Source organism: Myodes glareolus, chromosome 12 (assembly GCF_982192425.1).
Source record: "Myodes glareolus chromosome 12, mMyoGla1.1, whole genome shotgun sequence".
In the NCBI taxonomy this organism is placed as follows: Eukaryota; Metazoa; Chordata; class Mammalia; order Rodentia; family Cricetidae; genus Myodes; species Myodes glareolus.
Window position 1 is genome coordinate 59,381,668 of NC_142037.1, and position 22,467 is coordinate 59,404,134.

A 22,467-nucleotide genomic window follows, 5' to 3' on the forward strand; every position below is an offset into this window, starting at 1 on the left:
TTTAAAAACAATTTCAATATATGACACTTTCTACTTCCAGTTTCTTGGATTTTTCTAGAGTTGCATGTGTAAAAAAGTCTTCTGTTTCCATTAATACAATTTCCAACTCCAGAAGAAAATACAGGAATGATTGTAACTCATTAGTAACTTCATTTTAGCTTTAAAAATATTATCAAAGAAAAAGCAAAAAAAAATTCAAAGTTGGTCATTGATATTCTTCTAATTTCCTTAGTTTTGCTATCTATAAAATACATTAAAATGAATAATGTATATGACATAGCTTAATATTCCCTATTATAGTTTGTTAAGTGTAAATATATATTAATGTATGAATTGGACAAAGTTTTTGATAATACATTTGTTTGATTTTTTGTTTTTGCATTGTTCACAATACTTACAATGATTATTTTTATTACTTCAAATATACAGATACCATTTTAGAATATTAAAATATTTTATATATTATAATAAATTAACAAAATAAAATAGATTTTTGTTTCCTATAATATTGCAGTTTTATAAAATATATGTAATCTAATTAATATTAAAAGTAGGAAACTACAACACAAGAACTTGCATTACACAAAATTACATATATTCTTCTTAAAACATCATAAATTGGCATCAATATGGGAATCCAAATATTCTTAACATACTCCTAAAGATAAGAAAGTATTTATTTCCAACCTCTTAATAAAAGAGGATTATTACTATAATGACATATGTCCCCAGTAACCCTAGATTATCTAGTATTTTTAACTTGAAGCAGAATTGTATTTGTGAGAACTTTTTTCTTCATCCAATGAGTAGATCATGTTATTTATGCCTTAAAATCTGTTTATTTTGTATGTCTATCTTTGTTCTATGCCTTCAGCATCGCTGCAATGATGCAGACATGATCTTGGTGAAGATCTTTTTGATATATTCTTTAATTAAACCTGTAAGAATTTTACTGTGGACATTTTCATCCACATTTCATCACAGACATTAGCCTGCAATTTTCTTTGTCTCATACATCTTTTTCTTGTTTTAATATAAGGTTAATATTGGCTTCAAAATTGGAAATATTCATTCATTTTCTTTTTACTAAATCATGAGAAAAATTGTTAATTTCTCTTTAAAGATTTTGTAGAATTCTGTGTCTTACTCATCTGTGTATTGGCACTGTTTATTTTGGAGACATTTTAACTAGAGCTCCCATCTTACTAAAGGATATGGGTTTATTTAAGTTATGAAATGTACAGAAAAATAGATGAAGCTGCAAGCAGTCGTCTTGAGTGAGAGAACCCAGTTCCAGAGAGACAGCTCTCACATCTTATCTTTGTTTTGGACGTTTTATTTCCACAAATTAATGCAGGTCATCACTCATCTGAGAAACATCTATTTGCAATAGATGCCGATTAACACAGAAACAATTAACAGGTGCAGACATTAAGATTCATAAATGAGGCATCTCTATCATACCTTCCTTTCCAAGGCTCAAGGATAATTGACTCATGATAATCTGGAAAGAATATTGGAGAAACACAAACAGTGGAAGATTTCAAGTAAATAGTGTTTTCTGGACACAGCAAGGCAACTGCACGTATGACCTCAAACACACCCATATCAAACACTCACAACCACCACCAACAACAAGAAAAACAAAATAGGAATCAACAAGGATTGCTCATTTGTATCTCTGAACATCAGTGGTCTCAATTCCCCAGGAGAATAACAGAATGAGTGTACAATCAGGATCCATCTTCTGCTGCATCCAAGAAACATACACCAACAGCAAAAACAGACATCATCTCCCTACAAAATCTTGGAAAAAGATATTCCAAGAAAGTGGTCCTAAGAAGTAGGCTGGTTTAGCAATTTTAATATCTAGAAAAAATAGCCTTCAAGCCAAAAAAATTAAAAGATACTCATCAAAGAAAAATTCACCAAGATAATACTTCAAGTCCTAATATTTATGCTGCAAAGAAAACACAAGGGTGCCTAAGTTTTCAAAGAACCACTACTACAGTTTAACTACATGTTGATACTCGCACACTTGTATTCGGAGACTTTATTACCCACTCTTACCAATTGACAGAACATAGCCAGATGGTTTTGGCCCAGAATACTACTAAATTTTCCAAAAAGAGTTATTACAAATATTTGTCAAATTGTTCCACAAAATCAAAACAGAAAGAACATAGCTTAATTACTTTCATGACAGCATTATCCTGATTCCTCAAGTATATAAAGTCCCAACAATGAATGAGAACTGCAAGCTAATTTCCCTTAATGTCATAGGTGCAAAAATAGTCAGTAAAATATTTGAATACCAAATCCAAGAACAAAACAAAAAGATCATAGTCCTTGATCATGTAGATTTCATCATAAATATGTAGTGGTGATTCATCATATATGAACCAAAAAGCATAACTGACCATATAAACATAATAAAAGACAAAAATCACATGATCAACTCATTAGATTCTGAGAGGGCATTTGAAAAATTCCAACAAGCCTTCATAATAAAGGTTCTGAAGCGCTTAGGAATAACGGATCATATCTCAAGGTAATAAAGCCAGTTTACCACAAACCCATAGCCAACATCATTTTAAAATAGAGAAACTCAAGTTACTTCCACTATAATCTGGAATAAGACAAACTGTCCTCTCTTTCTTAACTATTCAACATAGTAATTTAACTCTTAGATAAAACAGCAAGATAACTGAAATAATCAAGGGATAAATATTGAAAAGGAAAAAAATAACTTTATTTTCATATGATGGGAAAACATATTTAAGGAATCCGAATAATTCCACCAGAAACCACATGCAAACACTTTCAGCAAAATAGATCGCTACCCCAAAGGGGCTGTATCAGCTTGCATTCCCACCAGCAATGTAGAAATGTTTCCTTTACCCCACAACCTCTTCAGTATAAGTTGTCATCAGTGTTTTGGCCATGCTTACAGGTGAATGATGGAATCTCAGATTGTTTTAATTTGCATTTCTCTGATGACTAAGGATATTGAACATTTCCTTAAGTGTTTTTCAGTGGTTTTAGATTCCTCTGTTGAGAGTTCTCTGTTTAGATCTGTACTCCATTTTTATTGTATTATTTGTTCTTTTGATGTCCAATTTCTTGAATTCTTTGTATATTTTGGAGATCAGACCTCTGTCTGACATGGTGTTAGTGAAGTTCTTTTCCCATTCTGTAGGCTGTTGTTTTGATTTGTTGACTGTTTCCTTTGCTTTACAGAAACTTTTTACTTTCAGGTGGTCCCATTTATTGATTGTATCTCTCAGTGTCTCTGCTAATGAGGTTGTATTTAGGAAGTGGTCTCCTGTGTCTATTTGTCCAAGTGTACTTTCCACTTTCTCTTCTCTAAGGTTTAGTGTGGTTGGCTTTATGTTGAGGTCTTTGATCCATTTGGATTTGAGTTTTGTGCATGGTAATAGATACGGATCAATTTTCATTCTTCTATATCCAGTTATGCCAGCACCATTTGTTCAATATGCTTTATTTTTTCAATTTGATATTTTTTGCTTCTTTAAAAAAAATCAGGTGTTCGAATGTGTGTGGATTAATATCAACGTATTTGATTTGGTTCCATTGGTCTCCCTGTCTATTTTTATGCCAATACCAGTCTGTTTTCAGTATTGTGGCTCTGGAGTAGAATTTGAAGTCAGGGATTGCGATGCATCCAGAAGTTCTTTTATTGTATAGGATTGTATTGGCTGTCCTGGGATTTTTGCTTTTCCATATGAAGTTGAGTACCGTTCTTTTGAAGTCTGTGAAAAATTTTGCTGGCATTTTGATGGGCATTGCATTGAATCTATAGATTGTTTTTGATAGGATTGCCATTTTTACTATGCTAATTCTACCTACCCAAGAGCACGGCAGATCTTTCCACTTTCTGGTGTCTCCTTCAATATCTTACTTCAAAGATTTAAAGTTCTTGTCATATAAGTCTTCCAGTTGTTTGGTTAGAGTTACTCCGAAATATTTTATGCTGTTTGTGGCTATTGTGAAGGGTGATGTTTTTCTGATTTCTTTCTCAGCCCATTTATCATCTGTGTATAGGATGGCTACTTATGTTTTTAGTTAATATTGTATCCTGCTACATTATTGAAAGAGTCTCTGAGTTGTAGAAGACTGAATTATCTGAATTATCATTATAATATCTTCCTCCTGCAGCAGATGGCAACAAATACAAAAGCTGACAGCTAGGTATTATACACCACACACACACACACACACACACACACACACACACACGGAGAGAGGGAGAGAGGGAGGGAGAGAGAGAGACAGAACACAGAGAGAAAACAGAGATAGACAGAGATAAAACAGAGAAAAAACACACACAGAGAGAAAACAGAAAAAGAGAGAGGGAGAGAGAGAGAGAGAGAGGCTGAAGACAAAAAGACAGACAGTCCAACAGAGACATACAGAGAGACCTTGGAACACTCAGCTGTAATAGGATGTTGCCAACAAATCCCTTCCCCTCAAAACTCAGGTAACCCCTTGGCAGAGGAGGCAGAAAGAGTATAAGACAAAGAGTCAATAGAAGTGACCAGGCAGACATGTTCTATGTCAGCTGAGCAAATCTCATATAAACTCACAGAAACTGAAACAGCGATCACAGGACCTGCATGGGTCTGCACATGTCGGTATCTTTCAACTTAGTGTTTTTGTGGTACTTTTGCATATGCGAATGTGTTGGTCTTTGATTCCTCTGTCTACTCTTGGTTTTTTTTCCTTCTGTTTGTTGGCCTTGCCAAACTTTAATGCGATAATTTCTGTTTTATCTTATTATACTTTATTTCATTTTGTTGTTTAGGATAGGTAAATTGAACCTCAACAGTTTAAGTCTTTTCATTTTTACAGTACTTTGTTTAGTAATGCTGGGAATTTTATGTAGGCAAGGAAAGCATGACACTAAATGAGCTAAATTACCTCTTTAATAGCTTTTGTTGTTGTTCAAACAATAAAATTTTAATTTTCTAGAATACAAAGACAAACAGACAAAATCATTTTTAAGTCTTATTTTGCTTAGTGTTTTCTTCATAAAATTTCTGCTTCTGGAATTAGAATTTGTAAAATAAATTTCATTAACATTAGTGTAACATTCATTTGAGAAGTAGAAATCATATAGAATTTCTCAGGCTTTCTGTTTGAAATAAATGCACAAAACATTTGTTAAAATGTTGTCATAGCCCATAAACTGCAGTGAATGATTTCTGGTTTGTTATACTAGAATAGTTATGATGCAAAGAAAGTATTTTAAAACTTTATAGTGTGAAGTCTCACAAACATTCCCTAGAAAATTTGTGATATCATTTAGTTTAAATATGCTTTGGACCTATTATTGTAAGGTGATGGTTAGAGGTTTCAGTCAGTGTTCAAAAAACTAATGACTAATAAATTTTACATTGGCATCTGTTATAAATGGTATATTAAAGGTTTTATAAATAAATAAATATGCTCCAAAATTTATTTCTTCCTGTGAAACCATATTCAATGACAATATAACTTATTCACTGTTTGTAGGTATGGCTGCCCCTTTATACATGGGTAAAAAAGCTCTTCCTTGTGTCTAGAATAATTTTCCCTATGAGTCCACCTTTTAGCTTTATCTATGCTCCCAGACAGACAAAGTGAAAAACCGAGAGAAATAGTCTACCTCCAACATTTTAAGAAACAAGGAGACACTTTATATGAGAAAGAAGCGGGTTCATTAATTATATTTCAAATATAGAAATCTCTGATTCCCTTTAGATGATACATAATTGGAAAACTCGCAATCCCAATAAAAATAGTAATGACATAATTAAAATAAGTAGAGTTCAGAAAATTAAGCCAAATGAGAGCTTTTATTACTCACAATTGAAGTCGATTTTGTGCTGCTATAATTTATGATTAACATTTACTTATTGATGCTCAGTTTATTGTTTCATTGTGAGAAAGCTCAGGATTTCTAAAGCTGAAATAAATCAACCTGCATTCTGTACGAACTTTACTCCACTTTGGACTCATTTATCCCAATAAATTATAGAACACTCACACACTCAGTCTGTAAATTTTGGTTAGCAGCTGTTTTGTCCTAGTGCAACCAAAGATCCACAATTTCTGTATTAATTTTACAGCACCATGTTCAAGGGGACCATCTTTGTCTCACTTGGAGGTCTTTCTTAAACTGTTTCACATTTAGGCTACAACTGAAACATTATTTATTGGTAGATATTATTCAGTATCTTCAGACTACCATGCCAGTCATTGTCAAATGGTATTTTCCTCTGCCTATTCATCTACTTGCCCCGATATACTAAGGCACATGGATTTATGGATACAATTTACATCTTCTAATATATTTCTATTATAAATTTTACTATCTTCAATTAATGCTTTTGCATCTCTCGTACCTCCCCAATCTCTCTCCTTTCATTCTAATATGTACTTTTTCCCTCTTCAGCTTTAATAAACATTACAAAAAATTTTGCAAGCAGTTTGGTTGTCTATTGTTTAGATAAATATTGATCTAATGACGCAAAAGATTAAAAAACGTTGACATCAATAATCACAGAATTTATTTGTTTATTATGCATGCCATCACTGCACAGTTTCAAGAACATTCTCTCATAAATATAGAGATATTAATTAAAATATTAAAAGTGTTTTGCTCACCACTTTTAAATTCAAAATAAAAGAATAAATAAAGTGAATGATAATTATAAATTATTTACTCATTGGTTGTAGATAATTTATTCACAACTGAACTCTGAAAATCTATTTTATCCAAAGTATTCAAAATCACTTCTCAAATTTGATACTAAATTATTATCAAAAATATTTCTAGACATTAAGAAAAATGTTTGTGATTGATCTAAAATGTGTATTTCTAAATAGTTTATTTCAGAGATATTTAATAGCAGATTTACTTCTAGAAATAGTAAACTGCCAAAATTTGTCTTAGATTTGACTCGTCATTAGGAAATTTTTTACAGAGTATTTTCCTGGTCTTTCCCCACACACACTTAAATCTGAACTCAATTTGTTCCATCACTATTTTCATTCTATACTAGACCTACTTTATATTTATTGTCATTTAAAACAAATTTTACATTGGCATCTGTTATAAATTGTACATTAAAGTTTTTATAAATAAATAAACATGTTCCAAACTTTATTTCTTCCCGTGAAATCATAGTAAATGACAATATAACTTATCAAAGTTCTGTATCTCTATAATTAATCTCCCAGCCTAAAGGTTAACAAATGGAAATATTTTAGTATTAAAGCCATCATCACCCACTATTGTATTTCCATTCTAAATTTACCTTCACTGGTCTCTTATTAAATTATCCACTGTTTGGAGAAAGATTAGTTATTTGAATTCACCACTGTGAAATCATAAGAAACAATGTAAGAATACTACTAAAATCTATCAATACATATATTGTTTTGATTCAGTTTGCTATATTTGTTAATGTAATTTCAAATACTAATCTTGAAACATTTCTCTGTGTACCTCTACATCAGAATTGCCTGCCTCTGCTTCCTGGGTGCTAGAATTAAAGGCATGCTCTACCATGCCCAGTATGTTTGGTGGTTATAACTTGGTTGATAAACTAGACATAAAAATTTGTTAACAGGAGAGGAGGAAGTAAGTCTTGAAGGTAAAGTACACAGTAAGAAGGATAAAGAGAACTCTAGATAGGCAGAAGGTCTCTGTTGTTCTGGTGAGCACTGATTTCACTTTTGTGAATTGGGATACTCAACCCACGGAAAGCCCAAGGCAGAGTGATCCAGGATCCAACACTTGTGTTGAACATATTCTGTACCCACTAGGCAGAGAATTTGCAGACCATCACATGGTATGCCTTGGGAATGAGATGAAATCAGCTCCAATTAAAGACTGTGTTGTATCCTCCCTCTCAGGGCAGAAGCAATTTTGGCGGTTGGTCGCAAGATTTTTAACACTGTGTTCAAAACAAACAAACAAACAAACAAACAAACAAAAAAACTCTATATTAACCAACTATTCAATTTACTATTCTGTACATGATAATTTTATTGTATGTTAATTGGACATTTCTTGTCTTTTGACAGCTGTGACTGGCTTTTTATTATAAATATGTGTGTGTCTTACATAACATTAAATACAATTAAAACAAGAATAAAACTCAAAGTTCTTTATAAATAAATAAATATAACTTTTGAATGTTTATTTTTGTTTTAATCTACAATTAGGTCTTTAGAAACAATAAAACAGGCATATGAAGCTGGAGATATGGCTCTAAGGTTCAGATCTTTTACTGCTTTTCCAGAGGACCCAGGCTCAATTCCGAACACCCATGTCAAGTTTCTCACAATTCCTTGTGATTCAAATTTCAGGGAATTTAATGTCCTTTGATTTATGTAGTCACCTGCATGTTCATGAGATACATAACTCACAAAAGTAAATAGATAGATAGATAGATAGATAGATAGATAGATAGGCAGATAAACACACTTTTTTGTAGACAATATATAAGTATCTTTATTAGAGATAGGAATAATGTATAACACAATATGAAAATATATCCTAAAAGTTATATCAATATACAAAATGTCCTAAACTGAGATAGAAACATGGATGTATACAATCTGACAAAATAGCTTTGCATAGGTATACAAATGTAAATAAAAGTAACAAATATAATTTGAACTTGTATCAATATACAAAACTATACCAATGCAAATTATCCATAAATAATAGCTTACGAGGATTCACTCTATTATCTACTAGTACTATCCCCATTTAATTTAGTTTTTTGAACATAGTTTTTACCCCAATACTCTATCTAGTACATGTAATAATCAACAAAGCTGATTATTTTTGTGCTTATAATTAAGCTCTATCAGTTTTTAAAATGGATTTAGTCCATCACTTCAGCGCCAATTGTTGCAAAGGGGGAATCACTTGTTTGTCCCGGTTGCCCAACTAGTTTAGCAGCAAAATAACCACACAGAGACTTGTCTTTTTTTTTAGCTGTGTGCGATGACTGTAATTTTGTATTTTTTATAGTGAATAATAACCTGTAGAAATAAGTAAGTTTGTGTGTATGTTTCTTATATTTATATGTACCTTTCCCATTTATCCACTATTTGCATTAAAAGCAAAATTGAAGAGAACTTTTTATATCACCTATTTTATATATAAACTGTTCTTCAAGCAGATAATTGGAAAAGACCTTATTGCAGGTGTGCAAATTTATCACGATTAACCAATGTGCTTATGCCTCCTTTGCTCTTGAGTAAAAATGTTTCTGACTGACAACACCAAATTTTTAATTCATTTTTATCATCTCCATATGGAAAAAAATCAGAAACACTGTACATTGTGTTCTGTGAATACACTATGAAAGAGACGTTAGTATGCAATAACACAAAACTAATTAAGGATTCTTGTTTTGCTTGAAGTAGCAAATGTTAGCATATTAAATGCAGCGAGATGTTTTATCTCATTGTTTCTTCAGAAATAGCTTACCTGAGAGCACTATCACAATACCACTGCTAAACATTTTGACACTTACTACAACTAATCTTTTACAAGCATAACTTAGCAAATCTTTATATCAGTGTTGATGTTTTTGCTTTCGGTAGGATTGCTTTCTGTTTTGTGAAGACCTGTATACACCACTATGTATCTGCCCATTATTGCTGCCCACTAACTCTAATCACAATCCTCATCAATAATTTGATCATCCCCTAATTGCGTACGAACCCTCCTCTGGCATGGAGATGAATAAATTTGTGAATGACCAATGCATTATATTTACAAGTAACTGTGGTAGTTCTGTCAAGTGCAAATGTTGTTAGAAAAAAAGCAAAGGATTTCCTTCCCTTCAGTCACATTTTATTTCAAGTAGTTCAATTGAATGATAAAAGAAACACATGATATGCTGATATTAATATGGACGGCATTTAAAGATACTGCATTCCTATTCACATTTGGAACACTTAATTCTTCCATTTCATTAACAATGCATGCTTTCTATTAAACGTTATTTTTTCTTCAGTCTTATCATTTTTAAGCATACCCTTTTCATTTGTCTCACACTAATTATAAGATAGCGATATATTTTGCTCTTCTCGTTTCACTAAGGGGAGATGGGCAAAGAATTTCAATCACTTCATATTTGCAGATTTCAGCTTTCTTTAGATTTATTCTGATCAAAGCCTTACATTTCTCTTTTGATCATCATCAGTGAAATCAGCTTCTGTGAAAACATCAAGGTGGATGCATCTTGCAAGTCAATAAGAGATTGAAATTATCCTCCCTCACAATGTTAACTTCACTAGGCATGAACTTTTTTGAAGTTTTAAAAGGTTGGATATGAAATCAGCTGCCCAAACATTTCTACTAGAAAGAAAAATTCAAGGGTATATTAGAATACAAGGTTATTCATCTTCGTACTAGAGATAAAATTCATTTCGAATGTGTTAAATCCTATGTAATGTGAGAACTTTATAACATGATGGAGCCTGTGGTTGTTATTTTATAATTCTTACATTTAAGTCAAAGTTTATCATATTGTTTGAATGAATGTCAGTTTATTTCTTACTCTGATAGCACAGGTTTTGTTTACCGTTCTCAGAATGAAATATACACCAAACTACAAACACTTCCACTTTTTATGCATTCCCCTCAATTCCTGCACTTCCAAGGTGACTAAAAGTCATTGAATGCAGCTGTCTCAGTTTAATACGTATGACTTCCATAAAGATGATTTTTACAGTGGAAGTCACCACAGTACTGGAACGTGGATCGGGTAAGCTTCTTAACAATGGAAAGAGTTGCTTTCTCCCTGTCTTGTATAGTTTCTGTCACTCTGAACAACCTTGCTTTCCTCTCACTATTGGGTTTGTTATTTTAAGTATTGAAAGTGTATTGCACTATTAAAAGACAATTAGAATATTTCAAAATGACCAAAGTATGTAAAAATATTTTGAAGATTATGATTGCACATGCCCTCAAAATGTAAAAAAGAAAAGAAAAAGAGACTACTGAGGGATTTCTGAAAAGAAAGAAAGCAATACAGGCATTGAGGCCAACAATTAATAAATGGAACTCATGATACTAAATTTCTTTAGAACAAATAACAAAGTATTTGAGGTATGAAGCAATCTAGAGAATGAGGAAAATTTCACTACTTGTGATACATCTGATAAAGGGTTTCTATCTCAGTTATGTAAGGAATTAATAAATTGAAAAATAATGAAAAGAAACAACCCAATTATTTGGAGCATAGAAAAAACACAAAAATTCTTTAAAAAATAAAAATGGCTCAGATATGATTTTAAAAATATTAAACATCGTTAATCAATGAGAAAATTCGAAGTAAGACCGTTTCGAGCATTCATTCTAGAACTGTCACAATCAATAAAGCAGAGAAGTAAGCAACAATAGGACAAAAACAAAGCAAATGGTATGGCTGTGAGGAAAAGGAATGTTTCTACAATGCTGGTGATAGTGCAAGCTGGAGCAGCTGTCACGGAATATGGTGGGGAGGCTCCACAGAAGTACTGAACTATATCTAAAACGTGACCCAGCTTTGCCTGAACTGGCCTTCTCCCATAGCCACACTGATAAATATCTTGCATATCACCATAGAACCTTCATCTGGTGAGGGATGGAGATAGAGACAGAGACCCACACTGGAGCACTGGACTTAAATCCCTAGGTCCAAATGAGGAGCAGAAGGAGGGAGAACATGAGCAAGGAAGTCAGAATCACGAGGGGTGCGTCCACCCACTGAGACGGTGGGACTGATCTAATGGGAGCTCACCAAGGCCACCTGGACTGGGAGTGATGGAGCATGTGATCAAAATGGACTCTCTGAATGTGGCTGGCAATGAAGGCTGACTAAGAAGCCAAGGACAATGGCATTGGGATTTAATTCTACTGCATGGACTATCTTTGTGGGAGCTTGGTTTGTTAGGATGCTCACCTTTAAAGACCTGTATGGATGGGGGAGGGAACCCTGACTGCTCTTAAGACTAGAGAGCGAGGAGAAGGTGGGGAGGGAGAGGTGAGGACGGGGTGGGAAAAGGAAGGTGGGGAAGAGGTGGAAATTTTTAATGAATAAATAAATAAATTAAAAAAAGAAAAACAAAATTAAAATTAAAATAAACTAAAAATTAAACAAATCAATAAGACATTGATGATTACCAACAATAATATTATTATTATTATTATTAAGATTAATCATGAACCAATAAGATACCATAACAAAAATCACAACAAAACATGATGAAATCTGTTTTGTGTTGGTCACTACTCCTAGGCACTAAGCCAGCCCTTGAGGGTGGTTGATATAACCAACAATATTTCAATGGAGAAAAATGATCACACCCCCCATGCCAAGAAGATATAAATTGCAAATAACTTCATGGTTAAGGGTCGAATTTTGTGTCCACTTCCACTTTTCATAATCAGGATTTTGTCCTGTTTATTAACTTGTATATGTTATGAGTGTTCTCTCATTCTCTGCGAGTTCCTGTTGAATCTGGAAGACAGTGTTTTCACAGATTCATCAGTTGCTTCTGTGTCTTAACAATTCTTTTCCCTTTTCTTCTACACAAACTCCAGAAACTTGAAGGTGATTTAAAGCTCACACACACACACACACACACACACACACTTCCATTTTGCATTGAGTGTTTCAAAGTTTATTAGGTTTCGGGAACTTTGGTAGTCGTGAATCTTTGTGTTAATTATCATCGACTACAAGAGAAAGCTTTGCTGACAAGGTTTAGCTCCTATCTCCCCTATGAGTATATAAATATTGCCATGGGTATAGAAATATTGTCATGCAGGATGTCTTAGGGTTTCTATTGTTCTAGTGAACCTCATGACCAAAAATCAAGTTGGAAAGGAAAGGATTTATTTCATTCCAACCTAGACATTGAAGTCCATCATTGAATGAAGCAGAACAGAAGCAGAATCAGTGTAGGAATCTGGAAGCAGAGGGTGATTTAGAGGGGATGGAGGTGTATTGCATACTGGCTTGAGCTCATGGATTTATTCAGTCTGCTTTCTTATGGAATATAGAACCACCAGCCCAAGAATAACAGCACCCATATTAGGTTGGGTCTTCTTTTATCAATTAATATTTAAGAAAATGCCCTAATGCCAAATGTTATAGAGGCATTTTGTCAGTTGAAACTCTTTCCTTTCAGATGACTCTAGCTTGTGACAAGTTGAAAGAAAACTAATTTAGACAAGAAGTTATTTATTGTTATTATTATTATTATTATGCTACTTTTGCAGAATTATATAAGTACATGTTGTCTACGCCTGTGACCTATTCAGGTTTGGGATCATTTTAGTAGTGTTGGTATGGCTTTCATTGTATGGTGTGGCCTTTAAATTTAATTTAAAAAATGGTTGGTTACTCCCAAAATAATATTTGTGCCTCTTGAAATGAAATATGAAATATTCTCAATTCATCATTGCATACTCCTGGCTTCATTTGATATGAATAGATATTTGTTACTGAAAATAATTTAAAACATATAATATTTCCAATATGTACTGATGAATTTAATTTAATCTTCTCACTCAAATGCATGTACTCATAATAATAAAGAAATACTGCTTAATTTGTAGTGCAATTTTATAGAGGGGAACTTATACTTTAAATAGGTGTTGTCTGAAACATTGTTAGGTGAAATTTTTGGCTTGGCATTCAATTGTACACTGAATAAAAGTTAGTAAAATTCCTCCATTTGAAAGAAAAGTACATGCTAATAGTCTTGAATAAGAAACAGTAGCATTTTTTATAAACTTTCATTTTATAGTAACGGAAATGTATTACATACTATGAATTGAAAGACAACCATTTCTCACCTAATGACAACAGTTGGTGAACACTTAAGCAGAAATTAATGCAAACAAGACAAAGCCATGGACACAAAAATGAGAGTTTGTAAGTTCAATTGAGGTGTCAGTGATCACTAGAAATTATTTGAAGATAATACCATTTTAGAATAAAAATATCTTCCTCACTAGCTCTAGGAAAGGAAAATGACTAGGGTTTATGACTTACTGAAAAGAAAGTAACAAGCCTATTGAAGTTATTGAACATTGCACTGAAGGAATAGACGCTAACCTCAAAGTGTTATAGATATAAAGAACAGTAGACTGGGAAGATATGGCGGTGATTAATAGCATTTGCTGCTCTTCTAGAAGAACCAGTTTCAGTTTCTAGAACCCATATCAGCTGGTCCACAACCACATGCAACTCCAGATTCTAGGGTTCCAGTGCCTTCCTCTGGCTTTCATGAGCACTTGCACTCATGGACACATACCCACACGCAAACATACACTGTAACAAAAAACAATAGCAAAATGCCAACAAGAATAATAAGATTCAATCAGAATTATGATTTATAGCCTGACTACAAGATGCTATCAGTTATGAAAATAAAATTACATTTCTTTGTACAGTAATATAAGTTAAAACAATTCTTTTTTTGTTTGTTTTGTTTTTTGGAGACAGGGTTTCTCTGTAACTTTGGAACCTAGTCTGGAACTAGCTCTTGTAAACCAGGCTGGCCTCGAACTCACAGAGATCCACCTGCCTCTGCCTCCTTAGTGCTGGGATTAAAGGTGTGTGTCACCACAGCCCTGCCAAGTTAAAACAATTCTAACAACTAAAAGTACACATTTATTTAAATGATGTGATGGAAATTCATCACCTGCTTACCATTCTCGAGACAGTGTTAAAGAATGATTAACATGAATCAATATTAAATCTACATTAAAATGTAAAATGCACTAATTTACCAATCAAACAGATTTAGATGTAATAAAACTAATTAAAGTTGTCAATTTTTTAGTAGATATGACTTTTAAGAGAGGTATACCTGCTGTGAGAAATAATATATTTATTTAGGTGTTATAAAGAAAACATTGCATTCAGAATTCTTAAAATCAGTAAAATGGTTTTCATAGATAGAAACTTAGTAATACAAAGTTTATCTTGAAGAGAATAACTGTCCTTGGGAAAGAAACCTATCAAGTAGAACTGTACATAAAGATATCTATTTAAAATATAACTCATTTAATTTGTTATGTTCTTAAAACGTGTTTCTTGTTAAGATGAATTTAGCGATTCTCCTTCTTAAGATTCTTTTTATATGCCTTTTTGTCTAATAATTTGCCAGGCATATATGTATGCTCATCTTTATTTCTTTTTATTCACCTTCGCTTCATAAAATACATATCTAAAATTTTTTCCTCTTCATGCAGTCAGAAAATTACATGTATACAGATGTTGCCTTAATACATCAGAACCTCCACCGGATAGCAGTTGTCACTTTACCTTTGACTAGTTTTCAGAAGCTGTAGATGAATTGAATCACTCAAAGCTTATAGCTCACTATGTGGACTCTTCATTTTCCTGTAAATGGAAAATTTCCTTTCTAATTCTTCCTTCTTTGGGTACGGATTAACTTTTGTTTTCATCCCTCCCATGATTTTACATTAGTTACCAGTCCTTTACTTTGGTGATTGAACTTTCACGAACTAGCTAACCATTTTCATCTTCTCTACTGATTGCCAATTCTAAGTAGAAGGCAGAAGTGTATCAAAGATAAAATTATGTCTTCCTTATTACTTGAGCAATCTCTTCATGTTGGTGTCACTTAAGGACTTGCTCCAGTAAGATTCGTCTCCCAGTATCTATTAATTCCCAGTAGTTGCTCAGGCAGTGATGGAACTTTGTGTTCACCTCTTCTACGTGTGTAGGATTTTGTCTGTTTTGAGCTTGGGCAATTCTATTCACGTTTTTATCGCTGTGTCATCATTCACCAACTTTGAAGTAGATGTTTTTTAAGACAGAGACTCTCAGCTATGCAGAGAATAAGAGTAGGTTGAATGAAAAGCCTTAAGTTGGACAGCCATATCACACTTTCTCTCTCAAGATGTAGGACTCATTGTGGAGGAAAAGGGAAGAAAAGAGTGTGCATCAGTGTGAGTGGATGAATACAAGTATACAGTACCTTCTGGACAAAGCATGGAAGAAGCAAGCATGAACTCACAATGGCTATGACAGTTAGGACCTACAAAAGCACAAATGAGACCAATCGAATTGCAGCATGAAGAAGGGAAATAAGCACAAAGTCCCACCCATAGCGGAGGAGGTCTGAGAAACTAATAGCTGTGGGGATATGGGCAATCAGCTCTCTTTATGTGTGTAGCCTCTGGCAGTTTGACCACATTTCATAAAAGTAAAACCCTCATGCAAGGATTTAGGATCTACACAAACGGAAACTGATTGGGAAAGAAAAGAAAACTGAAGGGGGTGGGTGGGTTTTGGGAATGTGAGGGATGGCTGCATATGATGAGAACACACTGAATATAATTCTCAAAAAAACATTTAAAAGGATGCACATGAAAAGAGACAAACTCAATACTCACAGAAAAAAAGACAGATATTGAGAAGATTTTCTTTAAAGAAAAAACACATCTTTGGATTTTGCTTCAGAACAGCACATCATGAAAATCATTTGGCTCGCCAGAAAACCTTATGAAAAGCTATGAAATTGCTTTATCATTTATTCTACACATAGACTATATGTCTTTCAGTCTTCACCTATGCATTAGCATATATTTAAAACAGCAAGGAAGACGAGTGCATATTAACAGGAGATAAATAAAGGTCAGGATTAGTTTGCATCTTTTTTATATATAATGGAGAGCGTTCCAAGTGACTGTTCACTGAAAACTGATTTGGCTGCTCATTTTTGTTATTTTCCAAACCCCAAATTCTCACTTCTTACTTATCTCTCTGACTTCTCAACTGATTTGGAAAACAGAATGGTACTTATGCTGAATGTAGTAAATTGGAAAGTTCAGAAACCTCTCACAGATGACTAGATTGAGAATAACATATTCATTATTATTTATGACTCTATTTCCAGGTCTGTATTAGTCAGTTTAGTGAATTCACTGAATGAGCTGTTTTTTTTTTTTTTTTAAGATTAGGAAACCAAGTGGATATGCTAACTCATGGAGGTACACTCCTACAAATAGAAGAGAGACAATGTTTTTAAATAAAAGACTGTATGAAACACATTTAATTTAGGATAATTTACTCTAATTGAAAATGTGTTGTTTCTGCATCTGTAATTTTAATAATTTTATAACTTTAAAACAATATTGTGGCCTTTTATGATGATCTTCTGTAATTTTTCCCTGAATTTGTTATATACAACAAAAAAGATCCTCAGAATATCAGCAAGTATAGGAGTTAGAATGCCAGAGTCAGGGATAGCTTTATATTTTTCCTGATTGTGTGTGTGTGTGTGTGTGTGTGTGTGTGTGTGTGTATAATGTGCCTCTGTGGATCTAGGCACATACATGAACAGCACTGGTGTGGAGACCAGAAGAAAACTTCCTGGAACTGAGTTATTTTCTTTATTGAGACATGGCCTGAGTTATATCTGCCTTCTTATGTACTCTAGACTAGACACTCCCAAGCATTTGTCCATTGGACTGTCTTATTTTCTCTTCTCTCTATAGAACTGTACACTGCTTGTTGGGAAAGCATGTTAATCCACTGATAAGATTCACTGACCCAAAGTTTATTTCCTTTTTATTTATTTAGGAAAGTGGGGACTGAAGAGTTGACACAACAGTTAAAAGCATTTATTGCTCTTCCAGAAATCTAAGTTTAATTCCAAACATCCAGGAGAGGTAGCTCACTACCACCTGTAGCTCAAGTTCTTAGGGATCTACTGACCTTTGAGGGATCTCATATACATGTGGCATACACACAGACACATACACACAACATGCACACCAATATGTACAGACACATTGTGTGTATTAAAATATGAACACATAAGAAAATATCTTGACATTATGTAGTATATTAGATGGTTTAAATATGCATCATAATTTTACTTATAATGGATTATTCTACAAAATCTTTAAACCCTAAAAGTATACTTAAGAAAACAATGTAAAACTATGCTTGTTAATATAATAGCTAAAATCACTCATAAAATTTAGTGAGCTATAATTATGTTATCTTAGTTGAAGAAAGTTTTTATAAATAATTATATGTTACTTAGTTTTTTTGGAAAACGTTTAGTCTTATCCCACCAAATCCAGTTTTGGTTAATGCAATCGTCTTTCCTATTTGACATGTAGTTTTTCTACTTAAGCTCTGCACCATCATTTCTACTCTGAAGACCAAGATAACATGTATCCTTCAACACGGGCCAAATGACAGGATATAAATTCAGGGATCAGTGGCTTTTGAAATTATTTTAAACCTTACCTGTATAGGCTTTGAGATGTTGTTTAAAAATTAGTATCTCCACAGACCCAGAGAGGGTAGCAAGAAGGGCTCAAAGGGATATGAGAATCTACCGGGGAAGGGGAAAAAAGATAGATTGTTCAGGCAGACTAGGGGATGGTGGGATTGGAGCAGAAGGCATCATGTAGGGAGTGCAGGAGGGTTGGGGGGAGAGAGTACTGGTAGAGATGACTAGAATTTGGGAGCACTGGTGGGGAATGTGGAAATTTAGTTTAGTTGGAACACCTTAGAATGTGTGATAAAAACCCTAGTTAAGTTTCCTAGAAATGGGACATACAAGAAATGAATCTGCCATCATCAATAACCAGGCAAGGCTTCCAATTGTGGGACTGGGACACTAACCTAGCCACAAAAGATTCAATCTGTCCTTCCTGCAAGGTGTGCTGGGTAACAGAGGCACAGGACTTTTGGGAATGGCCAAACAATGAGGCCCATGATAAATGGAAACCTATGATTCCTCTGCCAGGATGGCAAGGAACCAGAGGCTGTGTGGCCTAGAGACACAGGATATAACCATATGCAAGTAGAAAAAAAAATCCACTGAAGTAATATCTAATGATATTCTTCTTTACTTGTAGAAATATGCTTACCCACATTTACTTCAAAAAGGCATCTTCCAGAACGGATAGGAGCAGATACAGAGCCACAGTGCAAAACATTTGCGGCAGCCAGTGGAACCTCAGAGAAGAGGGGTAGGAAGGATTGTAGGAACCAGAAGATTCAAGGGCACCAAAAGAACATGGACCTCATAATCTACTAAGCAGGCCTTTTAGGGGCTCAGAGAGACTGAAGTGGCAATCATAGAGCTCTACGAGTCTGCTCTAGGTCCTCTGCATATATGTTATGGCTGTGCTGACTCATTTGCCAGGTCTCGTTTTCCTCCTACTACATTATCTGACCTAGTTTTGATATGAGTGTTTGAGCCTCGTCTTCCTGTAACTTTTTACGATGTATTCAATCTATTTCCTTTGATGCCTGCTCTTTTCTGAGTTGAAATGGAGGAGGAGTAGATCTGGAAGAGAGTAGAGACGAAGATGAAGAGGAATGATGAAGAAGGAAAAACTTCAGTGGAAATGTGATGTATGAGAGAACAATTTTTAAAGAGAGAAAAAAAGAATTAGTATCTCAAAATCTGGTTCAAATATTTGGGAGTTATTACCTTGACATTATTATAAATTTAAGTCCATTAGCACTCTAGAGATATAAAGTGCAACGTAATGATAGCAAATCTTGAGTTATTGACATTATTTTCAAACTTATTACATAAAGATATCCTCCAGTATTTCAGGATCCAGTAGAAAATTGATGTCTATATAGAAAACATTAAATTAGCACATAATAGAAAATGGAATCAGTTATTTCCTTTATTATTATCTGCAACATGTTTCATTGTTTTTGTTAGCATATAAAACACTGGTTTTCCTTATTATACTTCTATTGGCATAAGATATTTTAATTTTCCCCAACACTTCTTTCCCAGCACTGACCTCTCTTTCCCCCTTATTTCTTCATAGTTCTTGTCCTCTCCAACTCATCCCCACTCCTTCCTTTATGTCTCATGAATGCCACTTACTTTTTGTTAGATATTATTATATGATAACATTTATCAAATACATTTTTTAAATGACAAAGATATAAATAAATATTTCACTTTTAGACTACTATTGAAATAACATCTCTATTTGGGCCACCTTTGAGCCTTTTCCATTTAATTATGATAATACTGTGCATTCTTATCTCTTCTGATAGTCATTAATGATCTCGCTCTATTTATACCCAGTTAAGTTTATATAAATTGGACCACTGCTGTCATTAGGTTGAGGACAATAAATACAGTTAAGTTTTTATACTGGAAGATATAAGCTGAGGAAGGATTTTAATAGACTTCAGACTGGGCGACTTAATGTTTTCCAGGCTAAGCTCCTAAAACATGGACTGACTGAAAAAGAAAGGGAATCTAACCCATTTAAACAGTTTCTTTTGCCAGCAGATGCTAGTAGAAGCTCTGTCAGTGGGGAGCTGCTGATCTAACCTTGAGGATTGTTACCTCATTGATGTGTCCCCTCTCTCCCAGTCCCTGTCATCAGTGTGGGTTTCTGTCACCTGCTCTTTCCACTCTTTGGCTAGTGGCCCATACATAGCATTAGCTATTCTTGTTTCCAGGCAGTCTCGATATAAACCCTGGGCTGTGATGAGAGCAACTGTTTGCCATATTGGTATAGTTCTACTGTGTTCTTTAGAGTTAACTTTCTATTTTTCAAATCTTCCTCATTTAAATTTGTTACAGATAATTTTCTTTTATTGTAAACATTCCCTGATGAAATTTAACTCTGCATGCATGTTTGTGCTTGAGTTTTATTTCTTACTGAATTTATAATGCTAAATTTGTCCCATGCTGAGACATTTTCTGGTCATTTATTCTTGTTAATTTTGGAGACTGCAGAAATGCTTCAGTCAGAAAGTGTCTGGAGCACAATTTGAAGATGACATATTGATATTCAAAGCCCAATAAAAATAGTATGATCCTGTTCATTTGTAACACTACAGTGTGAGAGGCACAGAAATCAGGTCCCCAGAACTAAATAATCATAAAGGCATGGTAGACCTCCAAATTCATTGAGAGACACTGCCCCAAAAATAATGTAGAAAGAATTGGAGGTAAATATTCGAAGTCAGTGCCAGTAAGTCACACCTTTGTACACACACTTGTACTGATAAATGCACATATATTACATCATACACACACACACACACACTCACTCACACACACACTGTTCTAAGAAACCATTCGTCTTTCTAGGATCCTTACTGAATATTCTAAAGATTTTAATGGTTATTCTTTCATGACAAATTCTTCACTATTCCTCTTAGATTTGTAAATTATATTGCATCCTATTTTAATTTAATCATAGAGTGCACAATATATATGATTAAATATTAAATTGCCTTTAAAGTTTAATTGAGAAAAGTAATTGGTCTTGCACTGTGTGGCCTCTTGGAGAGTACTATCTATAATTTTTTAATATACACAGAAATGCTTATTATACAATTTAACTTTTAAGTTAATTTGCATTTCCTGAACTGAATTTTGTTTTGCTGATTTATTACATTAGAAAAAATGAATTTTTTTAAAACACAGCTATTAAAATTTATTGATAGTGGTGCTAGAGTTGAACTCTGGGCTTTTCACAAAATGATGAGTAAATGTCCTGTTCTAGATTCTGCCTGAGATATTTGAAATGCATTGTTAAACCTGTACACCTCATCCGTCTCATAAGTTAGGATCATATTACCTCATGAATTTCCTCAAACTGAGATGCTTCTCCGCCACTACTTGCTCAGTTTTTCATTCATGGTATCTTTTTCTTTCTTAGTTTTTATTATAATAATATGTAGAAATGTGCATAGCTTTTTACAACTTGCCTTTATATTGACAGTTTACACAAGTATGGCCTTTGCACATTGCCATTTGATTACTGTAGCTGGTATAAATGGAATATGGAAATAATATTTCTGTATCTTCTGTGTACGCAAAAAGTTTAGTAGAGTTCGAGAAAATTAAGAATTGGAGAAAAATTAAATCAGATGAGTAAATTAGGGATACTTATGCAAAACTACGTAAAATTAGCTAGTTTTTTAGTATTTTAGTTTCTGTACATCCATCTTAAGTTCAAGATCAATTGATTTCCACTAAAAATATTTTTTCATATTTATATATGGAAAGTTTTGGTTGTTTAAGATGCAGTAGGACAATACATTAAGATGTGAAGATCTCTGATTTGTGCTGTGGGTAGAAGGTGCAGACATACCCCATGAGAGGGTAGTGGAGAAAGTAAAACAATTACATCAGAATATGCTGTATAATAGAGCCAGACTTCTTAAGAGACTGAGTGCTCAATACCATGCCAGGATATTACGGAGGGTTCTTACTTTTATTCATGAGAAACTAGATGATTGGTACTATCTTTGGTAAGATTGAAAATAAAAGTCTTAGGAGATTGAAATACTCTATTTTGTGTGTGTGAAATTCCAGAAGATTTATGGAAGCAGAGTTGAAGTTTTAGTAGTTAAATGGACAGACACTACTATCTTTCAGTAATCTTAGCAC

The 22,467-nt window shown here is 33.7% G+C and overlaps 1 protein-coding gene across 1 annotated transcript in view; it reads right to left on the reverse strand.

The window, feature by feature from the left end:
- Nucleotides 1-22,467, reverse strand: part of Klhl1 (kelch like family member 1) — a 336,046-nt gene that overhangs the window by 105,373 nt on the left and 208,206 nt on the right. The gene's annotated exons all lie outside the window — the stretch shown is intronic.